This window comes from Perognathus longimembris, chromosome 11 (assembly GCF_023159225.1).
Source record: "Perognathus longimembris pacificus isolate PPM17 chromosome 11, ASM2315922v1, whole genome shotgun sequence".
NCBI classification, from domain to species: Eukaryota; Metazoa; Chordata; class Mammalia; order Rodentia; family Heteromyidae; genus Perognathus; species Perognathus longimembris.
The window spans coordinates 37,710,604-37,730,001 of NC_063171.1; the positions used below are offsets into that span (position 1 = coordinate 37,710,604).

At 40.3% G+C, this 19,398-nt stretch overlaps 1 protein-coding gene across 2 annotated transcripts in view; it reads left to right on the forward strand.

The window, feature by feature from the left end:
• Window positions 1–4,328: 4,328 nt before the first annotated feature.
• Window positions 4,329–19,398, forward strand: part of Aim2 (absent in melanoma 2) — a 45,418-nt gene continuing 30,348 nt past the window's right edge. For both annotated transcript variants that reach the window (XM_048357724.1, XM_048357725.1), the window contains exons 1-2: window positions 4,329–4,545; window positions 4,776–4,832. The gene's annotated coding sequence lies outside the window, so the exon portion shown is untranslated. The remainder of the gene's footprint in view (window positions 4,546–4,775; window positions 4,833–19,398) is intronic.

Below are 19,398 nucleotides of genomic sequence, written 5' to 3' on the forward strand. Positions count from 1 at the left end.
GATTTGCATTTCCTTTATGGCCAGTGATGTAGAGCATTTTTTCATATGTCTATTGGCCATTCTCATCTCTGTAATCTTATCTGAGTATATTGGAAACCGTGTTTACTGGTATTGGAAGTAGGAAATTCAAAGGGAATACCAAATTCGAGAGACACAGGGTAAAAAAAGAGAAATAACTACAAAAGCAATACTTGCAAAACTCTTTGGCGTAAGTGAACTGAACACCTGGGGGGGGAGGGAAAGGGGGGGAGGGAGGGAGGCATGAGGGACAAGGCAACAAACAGTACAAGAAATGTATCCAATGCCCAACGTATGATACTGTAACCACTCTGTATGTCAGTTTGATAATAAAAATTTGAGAAAGAAAAAAAAAAACTGAATCATAATAAAGGGACAACTATTTGACCTTTAAAAAAAAAAAAAAAAAGAGTATTGTGAATATTGTGTGGACAGCTTCAGTGGCTCAAGCCTGTAATCTCAGCTACTTGTGAGGTAAAGGTCAAAGCATCTTGTAGTTCAAAGCCTATTGTGGCATAAAAGCTCAGTAGACTCCATCTCACTTAATGGAAGGGTGTGGTTACATGTACCTGGCACCCCCCATGACAAGGGGAAGCCACAAGCAGGAGGTTGAAATCCAGAGTAGCTTGGGCATAAAGTGAGAAACCTGCTTTGAAAATAACCAGGGGAAAATGGGGGTTGCTGAATGGCTAGAGTGGTAGAGCTCCTGCCTTGCAAGCAATTGTCTAGGAAACATGAGTCCTTCAGTTCTTAAGTGTGACACACACACACACACACACACACACTCATACACACCATAGAAAGGATGATGCCACTAGAAATCTGGAAATCATTGATTACGGTAAGAATTATCAATGAATTTTGGAACTGTTAGGTGAAACACTGTTCTGAAATAGAATCTTTTCAGGGGACCTAAGTATCACCCTGCTTTACCAAGAGATGTGTTCTTTGAACTAAGAGACACCCATCATTCCCTAACCCTTCTCCCTCATGGAGGATGCCCTGATGTTGTGCATCGTTGATATAATATGACAGGAAGCAATAGCACTGCTTTACTACTTACCTGAGATGAAACAGTCCCTTAATATGTTTCATCTGTGCTAGATCATGTACAATGCATGTGTTTGCATGTCTATACTCACACACACACACATATGGGTTAAACAATATGTGTTAAACATAGATATGTGTTAAAAAATGCTATGAGAAAACCCAAGTCAGGAAATGTAATAATTTTATGAGGCTGCTTTTCAGGCTTCCTTATAATGCCCTTGGACTGAGGTAAGAAAGCTTTGTACTTTGTTCTGATGTGGCTTTAACAAAAGACATAAAAATGATGAAATAAGGTGTACCAGTCTTATTTGGCTTCTAGTTTGAAAAAAGCTAACTGGAATTGGGGGCATTTGCTACTCAATTTGAGAAACAAGTATGATCTGAATGTTGGATGATTCCAGATAGAGTATTTTTCTTCCATATTTCAGGGTATGATAAAGATATTAAACCTATACAGGAGATCATTCTTAGCTTAGGAAATGTACACTGGTATATTTCCTGCAAAATATTGTGATATCTAACCCAGTTTCAAATGTTTCTGCAATAAATTTACACAGAGACATAAACACACATAACATTTGCAAGCAAAGCGAAACTGCCAGCATTTCTTGACACTAATAGTTATCTGTATCAATGTTCATTATTTTATCTCATCATACTTAAATTTGAGAGTTTTTAATAATAAAACATTGACCACAAAATGCAGCAGGGCATTGTATAGGAGTGCCAGGGATGTTGTATGTATGAAATCAAAGTTGTATTCAAAATGTTGATCTGAACCATAAGTCTAGGAAGATGAACATGGCCTTGACTTATTTCCTTTTCCATCATCTGAACTATTTATACCTGAGATGTGAGCTTGAACGACTGCTCTTGACCTTCTATACCCTTCATATATTTTCCTCACTCACAGAGCCATGCATTGATTTAGGGAAAGAGATCAATAATCACACTTGACTTGACTTAGTGGACACGTGGAGAAAATACATCTTACTGGATAACATGGTACTTTTCAGTTTTAGGAAATAGAATCATTATTTACACAGAATCATATTTGTTGAACTTGATCGTGTGTGTGTGTGTGTGTGTGTGTGTGTGTGTGTGTGTGTTGTGTACGTGCCAGTACTAAGGCTTGAACTCAGGGTCTTGGGCTCTCCTTTAACTTTTCTGCTTTGAGCCATACCTCTTCTGTTTTGTTGTTTTTGGTTAATTGGAGATAAAAAGTCTCTTAAATTTGTCTGCCAAGGCTGACTTCAAACCACTATACCCAGATCTGAGATCTGAGCCTCCCAAGTATTAGGATTATGAGCACAAGCCAGCAGTGCTAAGTGTGAACTTGGTATGTTTTTAGTTTTCCTAAATTCCTACATATACTTTAGGAAGAGATGTTTCTCTTCTCTCCTGTAGTTATTTTTTATTTTTTGCCAGTCCTGGGCCTTGGACTCAAGGCCTGAGCACTGTCCCTGGCTTCTCTTTTTGCTCAAGGCTAGCATTCTGCCACTTGAGCCACAGCACCACTTCTGGCCTTTTCTATATATGTGGTGCTGGGGAATCAAACCCAGGGCTTCATGTACACAAGGCAAGCACTCTACCACTAGGCCATATTCCCAGCCCCTCCTATGGTTATTTTTATCTTTGCTCTAGAGCTCATCCATTCTTAATGCCTCCAGGATCTTGATGTGATCTTCTCTTGGCCTCACTCTTTCTGCCATTTTTGCTGATTATTGGCTTTACACCTGATGCAGGGACACATATTCTGTCTTTCATGTTTATGCACACACACGCATGCACGCACACACACACACACCTATCATGCATAAATAGCTTCTTTTCCTGTCACCTACGCACTCTCCTAAGATGTGCTGACCTACCTCCATTCTTCCCTTGACAGCTAAATTTCTGTTCACTTCCATTAGTGTAAGTGATTGCCATTTTCTGGCCGCTTACTCATGATTCTCATTGATTTGTGAAGCAACTTTTACTAAAATCACAAAGAGAGCAACTTGAACGGCAAATACAATTTCCTATTTTCTCTAGTCATATCTCTCTTGCTGCAACTTTTAAAAAGTAATAGATTCAGTAGCATTTCCTTTTCAAAGTTCCTCCCCAAAGCATCCAGAAGACCTGACTACAATTTCAGAGGAAAATCCAATTCCTGACACTGTGGACAACCTGCTACCCATAGGCCTTCACAAATCACAGCTGGTCATTGTCTTGGCTGTATTAGAACCATTTCTGCCAATCCCAGTGTTGCAGTGTTTCCATTAGCTCAGGCTGCTATCTTCTTTCAGGCCCAGTTTCCCTCCCCCATTTCAAACCCTTCATTGTAGGTGTTTTTCTCTGGTGTCTACTCTGTCCTTTGATACCTGGACTCTGTGTTTGGTACTCATATGGGCCCTGTGTTCATGAGGGTGTCTTGGAATTGACTCAATTCATCCATTTTTCTACAGTTTCCATACTTTAAGACTACAGTAAATGCCTGGAATCACATATACAACCAAACCTCATATATACTATTTTGTTTATTATTGCAAAGGTGATGTACAGAGGGGTTATGGTTACTATACTATTCTTTAGCCCATAGTCACCAACATACATAAAGCTTAGTTTATAAATGTGGCCAAGTAAGAGATTAATAACTACTAATAAAATAGAACAATTATACCAGTACACTGTAATAAGAGTTATATGAATGTTTCTCTACCTATCTGTCTCTAAATAGCTAAAATGTAAATCTGGACATGGTGGCCCAGTCTTTAGTGTGAGCTACCAAGGAGGCTGGGGTAGGAGAATCTCAAATCCAAGCCAGTCTGGGCAAAGATAGTGTCAAGAGCTTACCTCAAAAAAGAACAATGAAAGAGATATGACTGACTCTAGCTCAAGTGGCAGGCTGCTTGACTAGCATGAGCAAGGCCACAGGGTCAATTTTCACTACTAGAAAAAAAAAAAAAGAAAAACAAAATAAACTTAATTGTACATGTGTGGATGTGGGATCACAGAAAGCAAGTGACAAGGAAGAGGTGACCACTGTACTGTCTTTTGTCCACTACACTAGACTACAGCAGTTACTCTGTACTCCAGAAAATAGGAAACAAATACATTAAAGGAAGAGCTTTCTTAGCTCTCAGTTTCCTATACTAAAAATGTCTTTGAGATATCAAGTTAATAGAAGAAAAACCGTTCAGGCTTGTCTATAGAAGGAAACTGAAAGCTTACACATTTAGAGGGTGGAGCTTTACCAAAAAAAAAAAAAAAAACCAAACAAACCTGTAATAATTGTATTCTTTTCCCATGACTTAACATCCAGCTAAACAGCAAGGCTGTTCAGCAAAGACTGCTCAAGGGCTGTTTCAAGAGAAAGCAGTTAGTGGCAGTTTTTCCATGACAGTTTTCAAATCCACTTCTCACCTTGTCCCACCTGTAATGGCAAGGAAGATGTCTAGCTGATGAATGTCGCTGTGTCAGCAGTAATCAGTCCTAAGTTCTCTTTTTCTTTTTTTTTTTTTTTTTGGCCAGTCCTGGGCCTTGGACTCAGGCCCGAGCACCGTCCCTGGCTTCTTCCCGCTCAAGGCTAGCACTCTGCCACTTGAGCCACAGCGCCACTTCTGGCCGTTTTCTGTATATGTGGTGCTGGGGAATCGAACCTAGGGCCTCGTGTATCCGAGGCAGGCACTCTTGCCACTAGGCTATATCCCCAGCCCCAGTAATCAGTCCTAAGTTCTAACCTCACGACTCAACTTTTGTGGAAAGACCCCAGTGAGGTAAGACCTGTGGGAACTTTTCTGGAAAAAGCTATGGGATCTTATGGTTAATTAGAAAATTAGTAGAAAATACTAGTTATGGGTCCATGTGTTTTTATGGAATTAGAAAATTGGTAGGAAATACTGAGTTTATGAATTTATGTGAAAGGAGTGTTAGTACTAACTATCTTCCAGGAGGGAGAAACAGTAGGCAGTCAAGCTTCTAAACCTTCAGTTGACTGTAGTCATCTTTTATTTCACCACAACTGAGACTGTAACAAAAGGAAATGCATTTGGCTTCAGCAGGAATTAAAAAACATTGTTGAGGGAGTTGACCCGGGCTGAGTTTGAAAGGAATTCTGATTTTCTGGGTGTGTTTGTCTGCGGGTGTCCTACTGAAAGGAATTTATATTTAGAAGAGGGTTTTTGATTTCTGGCTAAAGGAGAGAGAAACTCAGGGGCTGGGAAGCCATTTCTAGATAAAAGACAAGAACAATGACAGAACAAAATGCCAATGATATAATATTAGTTTGAAAGCATCAGAGTATAAAACTATTATAAAGTGTCCTTGTAGTCTAAAAAAAAAAAATGCCTAGCAGATGAGCTCATCCCATGAATTCAAGTTCTTAAGTAGTACGGCTTTAAAAACTCCTCTAATATGTTTTAATTTCTGTTTTCTATGGTTGATTATCAGAAAATTTGTTTCTGCTCACTCTAAGATTGGAAATTTCTCATGGATATAGCTAAATTCCAAGGGCTTAGGGGACAAATTAGATTTCTTTGATATAACTATTCTTGAGCATTTTCTCAACTATTTTTATAAAACAATAGCTTTATTTCTAAGTATTTCATCACATCAGTGTAAATTATGTTGTTCAGCTTTTCTGTATTTTGCTAAAATGTTTTGGCCTCTTGAAATCACAATTTATTGAAGGAAGTGTACTCTCATCTCCCACTGTTGGAGTAGAATTGTCAATTTATTCATGGATGTCTACCAGTTTTTATTTATATCTATTGAGTCTATTTAATGATGTGCATACATGTGTAGAATTGTTATATTGCTTTGGCAACTTTAACGTTTAATCATTGTATAGAAACTCAGTCTTGAATGACACTATTTGTCTCACAGTCTTTTTTTGACTCATATTAATGTACCTACACTAGCGGTTTTTTTTCTGGTTTGCATCTGGCTGATGTAAATCACCACTTTCTTTCCTTCTCAATTCTTGAATGCTTGCATGCTTTATGCATCTTTTGTGAACAGCACAGAAACTGCTTTAATCCAATCTGACATCCATGAATCTAATTTATGTAATCAGGTTAATTTGGATGTTGTGTTACCATCTTAAGTATTTTTAGATTTCTTTTCCCACATTTTCTTTCTTTAGATAATGTTTTTCATATTAACATTTGCATTTCTTGTTACATGTGTATTTTGGATTTTTGTTTCAGCAAGTCTACATCATGAATTTTGTGGTAGCATGTCATTTTTTCCCCCTTTACCTTTATAAGCCTTCCTGTAAGGCCTTGCTTAGTACTGTGCCACATGGATTTTCTACTTACCAGGAAGGCTGGGGAATGCAGGAGCTGCTTTGTTTCCTTCGCTCTTTGTTTACTAGCAAACTAAGTAGATCAAGACCATGTGGGATGTTAAAGGAAAAGTAAAATTTGAATATTGCGTTATATGTGGTGGCATTTGAGTTACCACAGAACACAGATCGGAATAGTCAGGTGGTCATGTGAATTTCCTTTTCTTTTTTTTTTTTTTTGGCCAGTCGTGGGCCTTGGACTCAGGGCCTGAGCACTGTCCCTGGCTTCTTCCCGCTCAAGGCTAGCACTCTGCCACTTGAGCCACAGCGCCGCTTCTGGCCGTTTTCTGTATATGTGGTGCTGGGGAATCGAACCTAGGGTCTCGTGTATCCGAGGCAGGCACTCTTGCCACTAGGCTATATCCCCAGCCCTCCTTTTCTTTTTTAATTGTTATTATAATGATGATGTACAGAAGGCTTTTAGTTACATAAGAATTTCATCACCATAGAAGTTGGAACTTGAGTCAAAACTTAGACTATACTTTAAAATGCAACGAGAATTGGAGCTGATGATAGTGAAATGGAGCGACCCCCGGAACAGAGCCACACCAAGCTTTGTTTCAGACCAAGGTTCGTTTATTAAGTGCAAATAACTGGCCAGGGCTAATTTAGCGTGGGAGTGAGTAGCCCCGACCCTCAGTTGCAGGGGGTTTATAAAGGCAAAAATCACAAACAGGTGCAAGCAAGCTAATTTACAGAAGCAGAACTTAGCGGTTATTTTTCAAGCAAGCAAGTGTACACAGAAACTAAGGGTTGTGATTAACTTGACATAGGACAGGTGTAGTCATAACTTGTTTTTCTCCTTTTGTTGTGCAGCCTAAATCTATCAACCATTCTGGGGACGGATTCCAAGCAAGCCATTTAGTGATAGATCAAGAGGTCATAATGAGATCCTGCCCAGAATCCACAGGAGTCGCAAAATTTCCTGAAACTGATACATGGGTAAGGTAGGTACCAGACATTCTGAGAACTGTGCACATTTTCAGGCAACTGTGACTAAACACTGGGAAACTCCAGGCATCGTTGCCCTATGGCAAATTAGGCTCCCAAGCTTACACTTCATTTCAACAGGTTTGGGGAGTAAGCAGTATAATGATAGACATACAGCATTGTGAATATGTTTAATGCTACCAAATTATACACACGCAAATGGCAAACATAATGTGTTATATATGTATGTATGATATTTATTTATTACCACAACTAAAACAAAAACATTCTTTCTCTATGTACCTCCATGGTCACCTACCTTGTTCATCTTCCAAAGGACTGAGGAGTAATGTTTTGCTGGATGTTGACTGTAGGCAACAGACTCACTTCTGCTTTCATAATCCAGTAAACTAATCACACAGTCAGCCACTCTCCCCACATCCATCAGTCTACTCTACCCACATCTCAATGAAATAAGCAAGCAAGCTGTAGGTAGAGACCTACAGGACACAGATGAGCTGCAGTATCTATTAGTTAATGACTTTTAAAAATATAAATATTCAGTTTCAACCGTAGGGCATATTACTTTCCTGCAAGTATCTCTTTCTTGTGGACTTTTTGGCCTCACTACTTGGCACAGTTTCTGAATACCAATTGAATTCATTCTAGGTGTGATTTCCTGTTTGCTTTGAAATAAAAACCACAGGCCGAACTTATGGAGAGGATTGATAAACATTGTTGTTTACTTGGTTTATGACTGTTATTGCAGTGTAATGATGAATAACCACTTCTTTTACTCTCAAATTTGTTTCAGTTTGGATACTACAATTTGTGGCTTTTCCATCCCTAAGTTCCCACTCTATCCATTCTGTCTCCTCCCAGTATCCTTCTCTGACCTTCTCTTCTGTTACAATACTTTTTTTGCTCTGTAGTAACCACATGGGGCTCCCCAAGGCCCCCTGGAATTATGGGCCTGCTCTGCCCCAGAGAATTCAAAGGAGTTGTTTTCTCTTTCTAGAATGCTTTTTTCTAGATATCTGCATAATCACCTTGTTCATAATTTTATTCAGAAGATATCCTTTAAGAAAAGTTATGAACAAGGTGATTATGTCATCTAAACCACCTAACCAGCTTTCCCCTGCTTTCTTGTTTTAGTAACATACTTTGTCAAAGTGAATGAGTATAAGAATGAATGACTGGGGGGATAGATGAGAGGGAAGGTGGGAGCAAAATGAGGGAGAGGGTAACAAGTTTGTCAAGAAATGTACTTACTACCTAACATATGTAATTGTAACCCCTTTGCTCATCACCATGACAATAAAAATTAAATTTTAAAAAATGAATGAATGAAAACGTAACCTCTTCTTTGGCCCATTTCTTCAAACTTGCCAGGTGACTGACTAGGTAGGTATACTGAACTAAAGTAATTTTACTAGTTTATTTCCCAAGTGGTTATCTCTCCCTTTTTCTTTTTGATGCCGGCCCTAGGGCTTGAACTTCAGGGCCTGGCCACTACCCCTGAGTTGCTTTTGCTCAAGACTAGCACTCTACCACTTGAGCCACAGCTCTACTTCCAACTTCTTTGAGTCATTCATTGGAGATGAGGTCTCACAGACTTTCCTGCCTGGGCTGGCTTTGAACTGTGAACCTCAGATCTCAGTCTCTTGCAATAGGTAAGTGTAGGAGTTGACTATCTATTTTATCACAAACAGTTTAGGAGAACAGTTTAGGGAGAATTAAGAAGCACAGAATAAGGATCCTTAGAAGTAAGGCCACAGAAAGAGAAGGAACTGTATATTCTGTCTGGGAAGAAAGCTAATCCTAGAGTGCTCATTGTAAAAGTAAAAGGCATTGATACTGGCACTGGCATACTACTAGGTAGTTTAAGGGTCTCCCCCCCCCTCACTTATTTAATCCTCATGATAGAATTTCCTATTATTCCTACTTAATTGATTGAGAAACATATCTTAGAGAAGCTAATGACTTCCTGAAAGGTATAAGGCTAGTTCAGCAGCAGAGCCCCTTTATATTCTTGGCTCAGTGCCACAGATTTCAGTCATGATCCTTCCTGAATTAAATCAGGACACCCTTCAGTTGGTTGTGCTTTTTGGAGGCCTGTAAGAAACTATTCAATCCACAGCAAGCACGACTGGTTCATGAGGTGTGAGGGAATGTCATTAGGGCTCTAATACACAGCTGTACATCATGGGAGCAAGGCCTTAGGTCCGTCACACACATCCAAATGGATGTTTAATGCAAGACAGTCATGATAAAAAAAAAGAGAGAAAAAGATTATTGTAGGCACCTTATGCATACATACGGGGACAAGAACTAAAAATAATGATCTGGGGTCTTTGAAAACTTCCCTCCATCTTCCCTTACTCTAAGCACTTCCTTGGTCAGGTAGAGAGTGGAGGCAGCTCTCTCTGCAAACTGATTTAGGACAGGACTTGTTGCTGTGATTGATAGCATAGCTGAGATGAATACTCTGTTGACATTTACCAAGAACCAATTCTGGCACAGTGGACTGGGAACATAAACCAGGAAATGGAGGAAACTTACAAGTAAGTGTGATTTCCTCAGAGAAAACTCACATGACATGATTGCATCCAGACACACTGCCCTTTAGAATTTACCAAGATTTTTCCCTTGAAAACTCTCACTTGAGTTTCCCGCAAAAATCCTGAAGTAGACATGGTTAGAGTGATATTACAGGAGAGCACACTAAGATCCAGGGAAACAGAGACAACTAGTCACAAAGCCGGGCGTGGGCCTTTGACCTCAGCCCCTTCACCCCTTTACCCAAAGGTAAAAATATATGACAATGAATACTTGCACCTGGATTCATTATCATAGAGGAACTGTTCTGGATTTTCTTGGCCTAGAGACCAACATAATTTTAGATTCAGATGGGTCTTATGGTCATTCCTCTACATTACTGTACCTCTCTTTTGTAATAGTAATATTCATGATTTCATCAAAGTTTCTCCTGCTGACTCACTCTCTTTCCTTTCTGATTATATGCATTTCTCCTTCCTTTCCATTTTTTCTGTATCTTACCTTTCCTCTTTTCCTTCCTCCAACATGCATTAAATGCATCCTATGTATTATGTATTACAATGTGTATCGAGGCAACCTGGATGAATAAAACATTGTTCTTTGTGTCAAGGAATAAATTGGTTTCATTAGCAAGGTAGATAGATTTGCTTTAAAAGTAAGTGTTTTAGAAGAGAAATAGTAGTGTCCCAGAGGAGCGAGTGCTCTATGAGGAAAGGTGGCAAAAGGTAGAGGATGGCTTTGTTAATAGGGCAAGCCCAGTGAGTGGGGCCTGCAGGGGGAATTGGGGTTTCCTAGTCCTTACAAGGAGGGCAAAGGACAGACCATGTTTCTGTAGAGTTACTCCTTGTGATACATACTGCCTTCTGAGATCTGAGGATGGCAGGTCAAAGCCATCCTGGAAAGGAAAGGCCATGAGATTCTTACATCTAATTGACCAATGAAAAATCAGAAGTGAAGGTGTGGCTCAAGGCTTTGAGTTCAAGTCCCAGCACTAATGTTAATACTGGTGGACACAGTAATGTCCAGGGGTTTCTTCGTTGTTCCTTAAATCATCTCCCTCCCCCCACCCCCAGCTTGTGTCAGCTTACCCTTGTTTCCAGGGGCAGACCTGGAGGCTGAGATAAAATGAGCCTCTGGCACTTTGGAATGAATCCCAGAGCTCAAGAAGGCCAAGAAGCATTATGGAGCACATTCCAGCCAGGAGATGTGGGTACTTGAATGTTAATCTGAGCAGCATGGCTGTGGGAGTACCCTTAGTTCAAGCAGAGGACTTGTAACAGGAACATGTTCCCAGAATAGGGCAGGCAGTGAGGATAGCTCTGCCTTTCTGCAAGAGGGAAATAATGCAACCATGAAGCAAGACTGTGACTTACCTGTGGAAGGCATCCTGAGCTGTACTGCAGGGGTGAGTCACAACCCTGGGTGCTTTCACTTGCCTCATGGTGCAGCTCACTGCTTGCCTGCTTTCCATTCCCAGTACTATGTCCACACCCAGGAACTTCTTGTTTTCTGAACAGGAAAATTTGAACATTTTACTCCCCAACAACATTCTACTGGATTCTCAGATGCTCCCTTCAGTTTTGTCCCTTAGTCACCCTGCCTTTTGTCTCCATCTGCCTTCCTCAGACCTGCAGTTTTAACTGGTATTTCTCAGTGTGTACACACAAGTTGTCTTCATTGTTTTTTCTGTAATGCATTGTTTACAGTGTCCAGAGCTTCAATGCTTCTCTGTCTCCTTCCTTCTATGGTTGCACTATTCATCTGTTGCAAGACACCATCTGTCTGCCTGCTTTGAACCTTCTCCCGGGTTACTAAACACAGATGGGGAAAAAAAATCACTTGGCCATGTCATTATATTGTTAAGATTCCCAGACGCAATCAAGTCCTGAATGAGGTAGCCTTTCCTTGTCACCTCATCTACGATTTTCCTCCATACACCCATCCTAAACAGAAATTACCTTAAACATGTATTTGTTTATTATCTTCCTCTCCTAAGAGACTGTGAGGAAGAATCTTTCTTTGCACTAGTCTAGCACATGCACATGGTAGGTACTACTTATTAAGTTCTCAGAAGATGTTTGTTAAACAAGCTAATCAAGACCTGCCTGACATACATAGAAGTCAATACTACAGCACTGTGCTTTTTTGCAGAATTGAAGAATCTTATTGGGAAGACAGGAGCTATGATCAAATCTGTCTCCTCTATAGGCTGGTAGCAGAGTAAGGGGAAATAGAGATCTGAGGGACTCTTAACCAGTAGCCCTCGTGTCAGAGTCTATACACAGTATGCTGATCTCAGAAGAACTTAAGAGTGATTATGGCCCATTCCAATGGTTAACAACAGCTTTATCATCCAGTTTAGGTCTTCAAGAGCCTGTCATTCATTCTCCAGGTTTTGCTCCTCTGAGACCTTCGGTACCACCAAATTCTCAAGGTCATTTTAGGTCCTAGGGTCCTATGCTTGTATCCTGAAAACAGCATGCACAGCTTTTTTTTTTTTTTTTTTTGGCCAGTCCTGGGGCTTGGACTCAGGGCCTGAGCACTGTCCCTGGCTTCTTCTTGCTCAAGGCTAGCACTCTGCCACTTGAGCCGCAGCGCCGCTTCTGGCCATTTTCTGTATATGTGGTGCTGGGGAATCGAACCTAGGGCCTCATGTATACGAGGCAAGCACTCTAGCCACTAGGCCATATCCCCAGCCCCATGCACAGCTTTTAAGAAAAGGTAAGTTGTCTCTTGGTGGCACAGTTTCATTCTCACTACGAAAACTTTTTTCTAATTTCTGTCTTCTTTCAAGGTGGAGTCAGAGGTTTTCCCCTCACCACTTTTCTTTTCTCTATTGTAGAATTTCCACACGGCTGATTCAGATAAATGGACCTGAAAGCTCATGTGTTAAAAAAACTTGCTTGCTCACCAGACTATACTATATTACTACTGTTGGAAGGTGGTGGGGCCAAGTGGGCATTCCCTAAGACAGACTCTGTCTCTGTCTCTGTCTCTGTCTCTGTCTCTGTCTCTCTCTCTCTCTCTCTTTCTCTCTTCCCCCTCTTCCTCTCCTTCTCCCTCTCCCCCTCCCTCCCTTTTGTCATACTGTGTCATTTTAGAGCCAAAAACAATGGGGCCAGTTAACCATGAACTCTGAAACCTTCAAAACTGTGATTCGAAATAAACCTTTCCTCCTTGTATTTTGACTTTTCTCAGGCACTTATTTTGTTATAGTAACAGTAACAGAAACCCAACACATTTCATAGTCTCTTTGTTCATTTACTTGTAGCATTCAGTAGATCAGCAATATCCATCGGAACTTTCCCCAGAGTTAGAAGTGTCCCTTATGGGCACTAGTCTGCTGGAATAGCCTCTAGGTGTGAATAGGAAAAATTTGAAATGTGACTAGCTGACTGAAAAAAAATCTTTGCTTTTAATTCTAATGAATTTTACATTCAAATCACCATATATTGCTAGTGGAATCTGTACTGGACAGCACAAATAACTTTAGATTTTTAAGCTCCATGAGTATGGGACCACGTCTGTATAGTTTTCTATGAAATTTCTCAGGGCCAGCACTGTGCTTGGTGGATGAGAGGCATGCGATATCAAGAAGGCTGGGTGAGTAATCTGCAGATTATGTGTCTTTTAGAGGTTGATCTTTTCTGTAGCATGAAGGCTGAATGTGAGGAAAATCTGTTTGAGAAGGATTTGGATGTCTGTGCTGATGAATTCAGGAGATTTAAAATTTTATTATTGGCTGTGTGAAAGATCTTAATGGTGAGCTAGGAATCACTGCTTGGCTTAACGTAGCTGAATTTCTATTAGAAGTTGCTTATTCTGCCTTAAGTCTGAGTTATACCTTAGAGATTTTTTTTTAATTGTCAAAGTGAAGTACAGAGGGGTTACAGTTTCAACTGTCTGAAGATGTATCAGTGAAAAAAAGAAAGAGATCCCTCTGGGGAGCAAAATGCTACTTCAGAATGAAGTGGGGATTTCTTTATTTCTCCTTTGTGGCTTGAGTGCTTTCAGTGGTTGTAATTCTTGAGTCAGAAAACTGATGTGCCAAGTAAGTGATGTGTGTTAACACTTGTAGTTTGTGCCATCACATATACCAAGCACTAATGTAGCCAGGGATCCAGAGTTATCTGTGGGAGCTAGTTCAAAAGTGGAGGCTCTGAGGTTAGGATGACACATATAGGACTCCAGTGTTTCTCTCCCTCTCTCTGTCTCTTTCTCGCTCCCTCCCTCCCTCCCTCCCTCCTTCCCTCCCTCCCTCCCCTGAGACTTTTGCACAGCCTTGTCTCTGCCTTATTTGCTGATTTGTTACATGCAGTTCTGACCAAATACAGTCAAAAAGCAAGTTATTTTTTTTTTAAATCAAGAGAAATTTCATTGAAAGTTTAACTTCCTGTATCTGTGTTACACAGCTCAGTTGCTTCAGAGAAGCCCTTGTTCAGTCCTATTGTCTGTTGAAATCTCTGTGTGATCTACTATGTCCCTTTGTGAAAAATCTGTGTCCTTTCCCCAGATCAAAGGATGCTCAAAATGGTGCTCAAAAACACATGGCAGGGGCTGGGGATATGGCCTAGTGGCAAGAGTGCTTGCCTCATATACATGAGGCCCTGGGTTCAATTCCCAAGCACCACATATACAGAAAATGGCCAGAAGTGGTGCTGTGGCTCAAGTGGCAGAGTACTCGCCTTGAGCAAAAAGAAGCCAGGGACAGTGCTCAGGCGCTGAGTCCAAGCCCCAGGACTGGCAAAAAACAACAACAACAACAACAACAACAACAACAAAAACGCATGGCAATCCTCCCAAGCCATTTGTTTAAGTGGTAAAGAAAAAAAAAAGAGAGATAATACTTGCTGAAAGTTAGACTATATTATGGGGGAAATGAATGAGGGATCTACAGTAGAGTACTGAGCATTTGAGACTTGTCCTCAGTGGCGGTCTCCTTAAATACACACACTCACCGGTACTATGGGCCTACTTTCCTTTCCTGATAATTCAAAGCCTTCTCACAAAGCACCTCAAAATAGAGCTCATGCAATCAGTTCAGTAGGTGGGAGTTGACACTCCCAATCTCCATATAGACCCTACTTTTTTCCTGCTTTGAGGAAACGATTGAATTAAATAATAAGCCCTTTAAGATAGAGAGAAAATGAGAGGGTACAAGATTTCAAAGTTTTCCTCCTCTTGATTTAGATTAAATAAATTATCATCAATTTTTATGTATCACAAAAATAACCACTTTCCCCATAGTTAGGTTAATTCAGACAGCAATGCTAATCACTTAAACAAGGATGCTCATACTCTGAATGATGGATTTATGTTTCTTTTCTACTCTTGTTTGACTAAATTTTCTAATTTTTGAGTAATGAGTTAAATTGCTTTTGTAACAACAACAAAGGCAAGAACAAATGAGCTTAATAAAACACACAGTGGAATAGTATAATTTTCTACACTTACTTCTTTTGCTTTCTTTTTCTGGAATAAGCAACCTAAAACAATAATTAAATGAAAAGCAATTAGAGATAAAATGCAAGAAGAAAGCTGAGTTTAACATGTAAACTTGGATAAACAGTTACAAAAGAGCTGCAAAGTTTGCAACGTTAACAATAATTTAAAAAATTCTTCATAAGAACATTGAATTTCTTAAAGTTGTTGTGTACTGCTTAGGTACACAAAACAATATTGATAAATACATGTATAAGATGTAATTGTATAACAACAGAAGAAATAGCTATATGCCTACCACCAGGTTTAAGAAGTAGAATAGTAGACTAAGTGGTAGAATGCATGTCTTTCAAGTAAAAGATCCTGAATTCAAATACCAGCATGATCAACACACACACACACACACACACACACCCCAGTACTTATGATGCCACTGTGTCCTCTTCTAGGCACCATCCAGTGTCTAGTTCCCTGAAGTACCTACTGAGTTTTGTACATTGTCATTTGCTATCAATTTTTGAATCACTAAAAATATTACTTATTTTATTCGTTTTATACTTCTAAAGTACAATCAAATTGTGTGCATTCTTCTGTAGCTTGTTGAGACACTTATGCTGACTGTATCATATAGAAGTATAATGTACTTTTACATGAATAAACTATAATTAATTTGCCCATTTTAGTCTCTCTCCCTTGCTTTCTCTCTCTCATTCCCTAGGGTTTTAATAAATAGTACTATTAAACGTTACCCCAGGATTAGGAGTGCTATTTCATGATAGGTGTATCTTTCAAAATTAATAGATAACACCACATAATATCCCAAACAAGTGATATCTCCTTATAGTACTATTCGTGAATAAGATGTAGTTAATCTGAGAAAAAGACATTTAATCCAATTATTCACCTGGAATTCACTGAGTTCTAAGAACTAGCGCTAAGGAAATTCAGATGATTTTAATATTATGTAGCTAGGTGGCGAATTAAAGTAACATGCCTGACCATCTAGAATTATATATGATGTTATTCATTTTTCTGTTTGTAAATGTCATGCAAGTATGTGTGTATGTGTTTGTGTGTGTGTGTGTGTGTGTGGTGTGTTAATGTCCCTTCAATATTATATTTATGCACAAGTAGATTGGCATGTGGTTGAGAGTTCAGGCTCTGGTATCAAATTACCTGGGTTTACATCCTGGTTCCTGTATTTGGATCCTTGTAACTTTGGGCAAATAACCAAGGGTTCATATCTGGCTCTTCCTATCTGAGCCGAAACGCAGCAGCTGGTCCTATTGGGCTTTCATTTGGGCCTGGAGATACACTAGAGGCATGAGCATTCACTTTCTTCCTCTCCCCTAGCTGACTCAGGGAGGTCTGTATTTCTCTCCCCTCCTTGCTGGGCGTAGCTCTACCACTCCATCCGCGTGGAGGCTATAGGCTTGTCCGCCTCTCCCATGTGGTTGTCTCTCGTTCTCTCGCTGGAGCGGAGACCCCAGGTAGCCTTTGTCAGCATGTGGTCGCAAGACCCCCCCCATGTCCTTCAACCATGGAAGACACAGAAGCGTGGGAGTCCCGGAGAAGGCCTCAGGGGCGTTCTGGTTTATTCAAGGGAGGAGCTAAGAATTTGTCCCCCCAAAGGCAGGCACAGGAGAGGGACTATTGGATTTTAATGATTGGCTAAAAGGACTGTCCATCTGGTAATGTCACAGAACTTCCTCTATGGGCAGAGCCCACAGTCCCCCAAGGACCAGGTTCCTGGAGTCCCCGCCATTACACACGTGGCCGAGCCAAGAGGTGGGGGTTGCTTTGCTTCTTTTCCGGTGGAAGCCGGAAGGTGGGGGGGGGGGTCGGGCTAAGTGGGCCGACCCCTCTTAAAGGCACAGCTGTCCCCAGCACCTCCTCACTTTCCTCTACAATGATAAGAGTGCCAGCCTGCTGCAGTTCGACATTGGCAGACTGGCAGAGAATGCAGGCAGTCTGTTCTGTGTAATTTTTTGGTGTGTTGGAATGGGGGGGGTAGTTTACAAGTATCTGTGGCTTCTACTGGGGCTTGCTGTCACACACTTCTGGTGCTTGTGCATGGTCAAGAGCAACAAGTGGTTTCAGCAGGTGAACCATCTTTCTGCATCATTTTGGTGGTCTCTTAGTTTTTGCATGCTCAGGCAATATTTTCTCATTTTACTTATTTTGTGACAGGACAGATAAGCCATTTATTTCCACCTGTATTAATATCACTAATTTCCCTGGTAAGTACCAGGAAATACAATTGCTTGGGGGCAAGAGCTGAGGGCGGGAACCTCTAGTTGACTGTAAGAACAAGGTTTCTTTCGTCATTTTCTTCTTTAATTTGAGCCTAGAAATTGTGCTGACTTTAGGATCCATGTGTCCTCTTGGAGCTGTATTGCTCTTGCTTCCTCTAGCCCTGCTACATTGCCTAAGTCCAGGCAGGACCATTTATACAGGGTTCCAGGTGTCCTTGGAGGTCCCCTCACACCTGACACCCATGTCTGTCTCTTAAAGAGGGTGACCTTATTTGCTCTGGCAGTTACTGCACTTGGATGAGCACATGTGTACATGTGCACCAACAGACAGGCAGACATGCACTTGCCTCCATTGATTAGCACTTATTTTACAATTCAGCATCCTGAGTTACTCTCCAAATAAACAGGAATCCAGATACGCTGTCTTAGGCTGATTGCCTTCATTGATCTGATTTTAGATTGCTCTCAATATAGGGATAATGCAATGATTAGGCACATGTACTGATTATATTTGTATAAGTATATAATCTTATTCACTGTCATCAGTTACCTGTTTTCTTTCCTCAGAAATGTAAGATAGTTTATTAGGTCTTCAGAAATCCCAGGATTGTATTCTCCCCTTCAATGATCTGAGTGGTTGAAAAGGAGCCCAGAATTTAATAAGCCAAAGGAAACATGGCCCACCTAGAGAATCATGACAAATATGTCATGTGTCCTGACTTTAAACAGCTTCCTTCAGTGATCACATAGCTACATGTGGGATTAAAGTATTAATTAAAGATACATTTATTACAGTCTATGCTTGTAAGACCAAGAATGGATGGCTATTTACCTTTTATCTAACCTCATTGCTCTTCCTTCCTTCTTTTCTTCCTTCCATTATTTCTCCTTCCTTCGCTCTTTCCTTTCTCTTTCTTTTCTGTCTTCCTTCTTTGCTTCCTCGTCCTCCTTCCCTTTTTCTTCCTCCTCCTTTCTTCCTCTTTCTTTCTTCCTTTCTTTCTTTCCTTCCTCTTCTTCCCCTTTCCTTCCTTTCTTCCTTTCTCCCTCCCTTCTTCCCTCCTCCTTTTTTTCTTCTGTCCTTCCTTCCTTTCTTCCAGACATTCTCTCTCTCTGTTTCTTTCTCTCCCTCTCTTCCTCCCTCCTTCCCTCTCTCTTGCTTTCTTTTGTTTTGTTTTGTTTTGAAAAAAAAAAGTCTCACCATGTAGCACAGATTGGCTTAGAACTCCAGGGCCTCCTGCCTTAGCTTCACAAGTACTAGGATTACAGGCATGTACCACCATGCCAAGTTTACTGTTCTCTTTTCTAGCTATATTATTTAACTTAATTTATTCTTTAAGTAATTTTAATTATTTTTCCCCTTCTTACAACTGCACAGCCAAGTTCTAGAAATTTAACATTGAGATTGAGATGTATCATTTACCAAGCATTCATCTTTCCAATGTTCAGTCTATATTTTTATCCCATGGTCGCCATTGCAAGAAGAGACTAAACATGAAGGAAGGTTGATGGGAAGTTATTCAGGGGTAAAGAGAATCACAGGAGGAAATGTGCTGAAAGCAAGGGAGCCATTTGAATTTGAGTCTTTGAGCTTGAGGTACTTCACATTCATGTGATTAGGGTTTGCCCTATAGAAAGTTTTTTAGCATCAAATTAAAATAGAATTTTACCCCAAAGGCAGATAAAATAAATACTGCCCCAGTGATTTCCTTCTGTTGAACCATGACTTGGGTACATCTGATGCGGTCATTCACAGAAAGATCTTGACCTAGCTCTATAAACAGCTCAAGGTAAAGGAAAAACAACAAGCAAACT